Source organism: Lemur catta, chromosome 15 (genome assembly GCF_020740605.2).
Source record: "Lemur catta isolate mLemCat1 chromosome 15, mLemCat1.pri, whole genome shotgun sequence".
Taxonomy (NCBI): Eukaryota; Metazoa; Chordata; class Mammalia; order Primates; family Lemuridae; genus Lemur; species Lemur catta.
The window spans coordinates 48,128,882-48,137,092 of NC_059142.1; the positions used below are offsets into that span (position 1 = coordinate 48,128,882).

The 8,211-nt window shown below is 39.2% G+C and overlaps 1 pseudogene; it reads left to right on the top strand.

Annotated features, from left to right (window-relative positions):
* Positions 1–490: 490 nt before the first annotated feature.
* Positions 491–1,430, top strand: LOC123650835 (annotated as a pseudogene).
* Positions 1,431–8,211: the final 6,781 nt, after the last annotated feature.

Consider the following 8,211-nt stretch of genomic DNA (forward strand, 5'->3'; position numbering starts at 1 on the left):
TCCTGTTGCATAGGCCATCCTGTCTGTGGTACTTTGTTATGACAGCACTAGAGGACTAATGTAGAAAGGTATAATAAAAATAATAAACAGATTGTTGGATCAGCAAATTATATGGTCAGCCAACCACACAGAATGGCTGGCATGAGAAGATGAGTACAGATAAGCTTGAAGAATAGGACGTGGTAGTGAGAATGATGCTGAAAAGGAAGATTATGAAAGTGGCGAGGTTACTAGTGATAATGAAACCAAGGGTAAGCCCCTGGGAGTGCTGAAGTAGGGCTGAAGAAAGAGATTATTAGAAGAAAGCTGTGAAGATTGAGAGGACCAGGTATTTGACGAGTCATTCATGTAGATTCATGCTGAAGTACCCACAAGGGTGACAGAAATAAGGGTTGGGAGGAAAAGAGTGAATCAATGATGAAAATATCTAATAAATCAAAGACAGAGAGATGCATGGCTCTGGGTAGGGGATCTGTCAAACCAAGAAGCTATGGCTGGCTAAATCATACTCAACAATGGTGCCACGATGCCCATGCTTGGGCTATGCACCTGGAGGTCCTCTCTGGGCCAGGTGATGGAGGCTGTGAGGGTAGCAATCAACATTGGGTACTGGCACATCGACTGTACCCATGCGTACTTGAATGAGCACAAAGTGGAGTTGGCCATCCATCAAAAGCTCGTGGAGCAGGTGGTGATGTGGATGGAGCTCATCATCGTTAGCACGCTGTGGTGCATGTACCATGACAAGGGCCTGGTGAAAGAAGCCTGCAAGAATATGCTCAGGAACCTGCAGCTGGACTACCTGGACTACCTTATTCACTGGCCTATGGGCTTTAAGACTGGGAAGGAATTTTTCCCATTGGACAAAGCAGGCAACGTGGTTCCCAGTGACACATATTTTGGACACATGGATGGCCATGGAAGAACTGGTGGATGAAGGGTTGGTGGAGCTATTGGCATCTCTCACTTCAACCATCTCCAGATGGAGAGGATCTTAAACAAACCTGGCTTAAAGTATAAGCCAGTGGTTAACCAGATCGAGTGCCACCCATACCTAACTCAAGAGAAGTTAATTGTCCAAAGGCATCATGGTGACTGCCTATAGTCCACTTGGCTCCCCCGACAGGTGCTGGGCCAAGCTCAAGGACCCATCCCACCTGGAGGATCCCAAGATCAAGGTGATCACAACCAAGCGCAGTAAAACCCCAGCCCAGGTTCTGCTCTGGTTCCCCATGCAGAGGAACTTGGTGGTGATCTTCAAGTCTGTGACACCTGAACACATTGCTTAGAAATTTAAGGTCTTTGACTTTGAACTGAACAGCCATGATTTGACCACCTTACTCAGCTACAACAGAAACTGGGCGGGGGCGTCCTGTGCCTTGGTGAGCTGTGCTTCCCACAAGGATTACCCCTTCAGTGGCGAGTTTTGAAGCTGTGGATGCCTGCTTTTCCCAAGTGACCTACGCCTGTGTTTCCTGCCTCATCTTCCTTGCACATGTGGTATGGCCTCAGCTGTGGGACAGCAACAGGCAGACTGACCAGTGAGGGCTCGTCTAGGCTGATGTTGGGTCTAAAGAGTAGTGTCAGTAGAGTAGAAGGTTCTTCCAGTTTTCTTTGCCCTTCTTTTGTCCAGCTGGAGAAAATACAATCTGAAGACCCTTTTTTGAGTGAAGAGAAGCAAAATCTACAAAGTCAAAAGAGTACCACTAACAGTTGACTTTTGACTCTTGGAACCGTAATCCTTTTAGCCAGACTTCTCTTTGCCTCAAATAAAAAGTGCTTTTGTGAGGAAAAAAAAAGAAAAGAAAGAAAGGGAGAAATTAGGAGATCATCGGTGATAAGGACAAAAGTAGGGAATAGGTTTGGCCTCATAGCATTCAATTCAGAGGAGGTGTTCTAAGGAGGGGAAAGAGTTTGGAAGAGATGATGGGGAGGGAGGAAAGCATGATCTGTTTACCTCCAGAACTGAGGTACTTGGGGTTTAAGCAAAAATCAGCCATTAGTGAGAAAACTGCCAATGCGCAGTGTTCTCAGGGGCGTCTCCAAGATCACTTAGGCGAAGATGAAGATACAAGTCAGAACAGATATGAAAGTATATAGAGGAGTTTTCCTGTGCTTGGGCCACGATTTCCATATATCCAAGTGGAAGAGTTTGGAAACATGGAGAAGACAGCAAGATACAGGGTCAGCTTAGCAGGTTAGGGATACGTTTCCAGGTGAGGCGGGAGGACCCTGGATGCTGTGGTCCTAATAGAAACTAGGGTGACGAGGGATGCAAAGCATATGTTTTGGAAGACTGTGATTATTTCAACTTCCTGGCTTGAAGACAGCAGTGTCAATGGCCTATAGCTACCAGAGGTGAGCAGGGTCTTCCTTTGAGATATTGAACTCTGAAGGTATTCTTCAGTAGTGTGCTCCTGGGAAGAGTTCTCTCACTGCAGCACAAGGAAAGATGAAGGTATGAACATAAAATGGAGACCAGCATTATTAATAAACATGTAAGGTGTATATTATCATTAATAACCAATTTACTACAAATAAAATGGGATATATTTTGTCTAGCAGATTGACAAATATTAAAAAATAATTTATCCTACTCTGTGTTAGTGAGGGTGGGAAAACATGCACACTTCTTCACTGTTATGGCTGAATAAATGGGTATAGCCTCTTGGCAGGGCTAGTTTATGGATATGCAATCACATTTTGAACTTGTATGCCTTCGGCCCCCAAATCCCTCCCTTTGTTCCGGGGAGAGTACGTCTTCCCCAACAGCTTGCTACTACAATATTTCAGTTATCATCTACCCTGTGTCATATAATCCCATTACTCTCAGTTGTACTTCTGCTTCCCCTGAACTGATCTTTTATTTGTGGACCATGCACTTGGCTTGGGGTAACAAAGGTGTGATTTTGAATCATTACTTTTCTATTACACTTATTAACTGTGTAACTACATGCCCTATTTTAACTACAACTTTTCCAGCTGGAAGATAAGGATCATAAACCTCATCTGACTGAGATCCTTGAACATGAAATTATGAGATAAGTATGAGATTGTGAGCATAATATCATCATTCATACTTATTAAGGCCATTTATCCCCCTTTTTCAGGGGGAGGGGGCTAGAATGGCATTGTGGCAGATCGTATTTTCCAAAAACGGTTGCAACAATATTTATCATTCTACATGTAATTTTAAGATGTGACCTTTCCATCCTCCCATGAAAAGGTAGAGTGTAATTTTCCTTTTCTTGAATCTAGGCTGGATTTTCATCTTCTTTGCAATGGATAAATTATACAACACCACAAACAATCACCCAACTAAGTTCTATCCAACTTCTTGATTCAAAGGATACAATAAATAGTAAAATTGTGAGGGCAGTTTGTTATGTAGCAATAGTGACTAGAATAGGAACCATCAATAGAAATGGGAATTTTTTCCAGAATACATTAGAATAGAAGGTTGCTTGTTGGTGTGGGGATATTATTCTTGCTTTGGGAATGGATTAGAATAGATAAAGAAACAGAGCCAGGCAATGGTAGGATTATTGCATGGAGAGTTAATAGCATAAGTGGTGTGGAAGGAAGCACTGTTGGTGCCAGGTTAGGAAGGGAAAGAAGGAGGGACAGAGAGTTGGGTAATGGAATGAAGGAAGCACGAGGTGTTGAAGATATGGGAGTCTCAATTCATCTTAAGGCTGTATGCTGAGAGAGTCAGGGAGTGAAAATGCTGGGAAATTTGAAGAGTCAGTACATTGTGGTCAGAAAGGGAATAAAATACTGGAAATTAAAATTTCAGAAGTAAAAAATAGGGGGTAATGATTATATGTAAAATATGATCTTGGATAGTAGAGGCGAAGTGTCATAGATGAAGACCAAAGAAATTTGCAAGTAGAGTTTTGACAGGTTGGTGTATTAGTCAACTCTTGCTGTGGCTACAAACAACCTCAGTATCTCAGGGGCTTATAAAAATGCAAACCTCTTTTGCTCATGTCAGGATGAGGTTGTTTGTGACTGGGTTCTGCTGGGCTCAGCTTCATGTCCAAGCTCACTAAGTAGCCCCTGTTTAGCATTTGCCGTTCTGATGGTGGAGGACAAAAGGAAAGAGGCAGAAACAAACAAGGGAGGCATATTTCAAGGTTCAGCCCACACGTGTTGTACCTCCTATTCATCTATATTCCATTGGCTGAAACAAGCCACATGGCCCATCCCAAAGTCAATGGGGCAAGAGAAGCATATTTTGCTAACAGGGAAAGATGGTGCACAAATAATTCGATTAACCATGGTCGATAATACTGATACTGAGGTTGTCACAAATGTTATGGGTTCTTACTATGAAAAGGAAGATGATTGTAGGCCATTTACCAAAGCTCAAAAAGATAATCATTGTAATAGAAATGTATAGCTAATATCATCATAAAATTGTCAAAAAGATCATGTTAGTATTAGAACTGAGCTGGTCAATGACTACACTTTAGAATTTGTGTGCTTTGTATTCTCTTGTAAAACTATATCCTTCAACTAGAAACCAACTAAGTGGTTCAGCAAAACCAAGTAAATGCAGTGAACTAGATACAGATCTGTAAAAACTCACTACATTGACTCTTTTCCTTTTTCAGTCATTTCTTTTTTTCAAAAGCATCATAATTCCACTATGTCTTTGTGTTGATAAATGTGCAGGAGTGAAATGCCAGTCCATTGAGTGGGTTGGAAAATTTTCATGTCTACAATCAAAAGCTTGGCTAGCAGCTTGCATTTCTTTTTGTATTTAATTAGACACTAAAGATATAGAGAAGTTATTTTTTTGGAAACGCCAACTAGTTGCATGACTAAGCCTTAATTAAAACAAGGATTTTGTTTCAAGGAAGTGTAGCATGGAAGACCTAGTTCTGCTTCTGGTGTGTTTTAGGAGGAAGTACCCACAGAAATCCCTTGATAAGACTCCCTTCAGAACCTTATAACTTCAGTTTGTTACAAATAAGGAAGTTGTGAAAACTTGTCCCTATCCCTACACAAAGCTTTTTCTAAGAATCTCTGATACTCTCTTGATCTATCAAAATTATGAGAAAGGGAATATGATATAATGCATTATGCTCAATAATAATGAAAATAGCTAACATTCATTGAGCTAAGTAGCAGGCATTTTCATTATACATAGATTCCCTTAATTGAATCCTCATAATAACAACTCTATGCAGTCTTACTGTTATCAGATCCAATTGTGCACACCAAAGCATGAAAAGGTTAATTACATGTTACACAAGTTGCACAAGTTACATATATAATAATTAATGGAGTCAGGATTCAAATCCAAGTAGTGTGGCTCAAAATTCTGAATTAACCAATGCAATAGACCCATGGTTCCCCAACCGTGTGCTAAGACACTCTGGGGTAATGTAGCAAACTGCTGAGGTTACCATGGGATATTTTAATTTTTCTAGAGAAACACAGCGACATCTGTTAGACAGTATGGATTATTATATCTAAGTCATTTGGACCTAACTTCTCAATACATAGACTTGTTAGTTAGTTCTTTTGGCCTGTAAGTGGTGTACCTCCTACTCATTTACATTCCATGTAAATGGCCTAGGGGTGCCTTGAAAAAATTGCTGAGATACTGGGGTTGTTATGACCTGAGAATATTTGGGAACCTCTGCAGTATTCTGTCTCCATACATCAACTTAAGTGCCTAGTAGGATTCTGAACATCTCTATCACAGACTGCTGGCATCTTTTACATCTGAATCATTAGCATTGTTTCTATTTTTTTCTCTTATAATTGCTATCATTTTTCATCTTAATCCTCACCATTAATATTATCATTCTGAGGAGTTATCATATTAAGAAATAAGTTCAGCTAAAGCAATTATGAGGAAGGTAGATTGTTTTGTTTTGCCCATTCTGACTTTCTAAAAATTGAATCTAATAGGAAGGTTCCACCTGATGTAGCTACTCATGTGCAAGGAATCTTAGAGTGGCATTTTAACTCAGGATGTTATATCAAGATGAAAAAGAATGTACTGAGATTAGCTAACAGCATAGTCTGTCATGGAAGCTATATATAGCTTAATATACAAGTTTAAATTAATATTTAAGAAATATTCTCAACTTTCTCAGGAAAATGTGGTGTTAAATTTTTTTCTGGTATGAATTTTTTGTTCCTTCTTCCTAAAAATTTAATGATAATTCTTAACGACTGTCATTGCAGCAGCACTTCAGTCCAGGACTGAATTTTTTTTTCTAGATTTTTGGAATTCATTATGATGGTCTATTTTGTCTTATACAATTACCCATTTTTTGCTTCAGAGCACTTATTCTTAACCACTAAAGAATTCTTAATCTTTGTTTATGTACTTGTTCAGATTTTATATTGAATGCTTAGTATTTATTAACCATGTTCGTTGAAAAGTTTTGCTTTCATCTAATATTCTCTGCTGATTGCTGGCCACCTTTTCTTCCTGTTACAGAAAGTTACAGGACGAAGCCCTATTTTTCTGATTCTCTAACCTAATCACTCTGGGCTTGCCTTTTCTGTGCATAACAAAAATTAGCTAGCCAAGGCAACAAAAATCATATTTAAAACCCTTTAAGATAAGTCTCTCTGCTTGGCATCTGTCAATCAAATGGATTCCCCTTTCCTTACCAGCATGACTTGACTTTTCTAAAGCTGTTAAACATGAATCCTTACCTCACTTTCCACTGAGTAATAGTAGCCTGGGTCTTTTTTTGCCCAGTAATCTGTCTATAATTGGGTAGCCTTATTGACATACAGTAATGTTATAGACTGAATGCTTGTGTCACTCCCAAATTCATATGTTGAAACCCTAACCCCCAATGCAATGGTATTTGGAGATGGGACTTTGAAAGGTAATTAGGGTTAGATGAGGTCATAAATGTGGGGCCCTCATAATGGGATCAGCATCCTTAGAAGAAGAAACAACAGAGAGCTTGCTTCCTCTCCCTCTCTCTCTCTCTCCACCACACGAGAACGCAAGAAGGTGGCTGTCTGCAAGCCAGGAAGAGAACCTCATAAAAAGTTAACCCTATGGGCACCCTAATCTCATACTTCTGGCACCCAGAAGTGTGGGAAAATAAAGGTCTGTCAGTTAAACCAATCTATGGTAGTTTGTTATGGCAGCCCAAGCCGTCTAGTACAAGCAGATACTCATTTTGGGGGTTACTTGTTCAATTGATGATCATTATCCTAATGTATTATCAACTAATTTCATTGTAACTTAGACTGATAACCTATATGCACTATGAACTGAATAAGGTGATAAAAATCCTTAGCCAAAGCATAAACTTGTTTTTGTCTGAAATGAATAGACAGATCCTCTAATCCTCTTGTCACTGGGCCCAAAACATGTAGTCGCCAATTGTTGTCTTTAGATAAAATTCACAAAATAAATGTAGACAACCAGTGTAGACATCTTACTGCTCAGAAAGGGGATCGCCTTTGCTTCCAAAACACATAACTCAGCTGTGAGTGAGACTGTAGACGGCTGTGACTTGCTAGGAAATGTTCAGACATTGCTTTAAATGTTAGAACATGTCTAAACAGCGTTAATGTTTTGTAATAACAAAAACTGTAAACAACTAAAATCATATTAAGCTTAAACAGCAGAATGTGCTGGCATTGTAGATGATTCATTGCATTTTATGCTGAAATGAATATAATTTTAGTAATTTGGGAGAATGGCTCTCTGTATGAGTGAATTTTCCACTTTTTTTTTGCTTCATTGAAAACTTTTCTGAAAGATGAGTTTATTTATAGTTGTTTTGGTGAATATCAATTGAAAATTAAAGGCAAACCTTAACGTGCCAATAATTCTGTTTTATGTGTGTAGACAAAGCGGAAAAATAAGCACTGTTTTATTTCATACTCCACTGCACTTGTGAGTTGAGACAAACTTAGCAACCAAATATTCCAACAACTTCCTGTATACTGTAGTGTTGCATCCTACTGAGACCTTACCTTTGAGAATTTGCATTCATATAAACAAGTTTTTAATTCATATATGAGGGCTTATTTTTAGCCATGTAAAAGATATCTACTTCTTAATTTCATATTTTCTCCTCTATTGTTACTATTTTGATAGATCTTTCTGATTTTGACCCTCATCCTTTTTCTGTATTTCGTATTTTAAGGCATGTTTCTTTCTAGGGGCATGTCTCAAAATCTGTCTCCAATAGAAAAGGATTCCCCAGTGTGGGC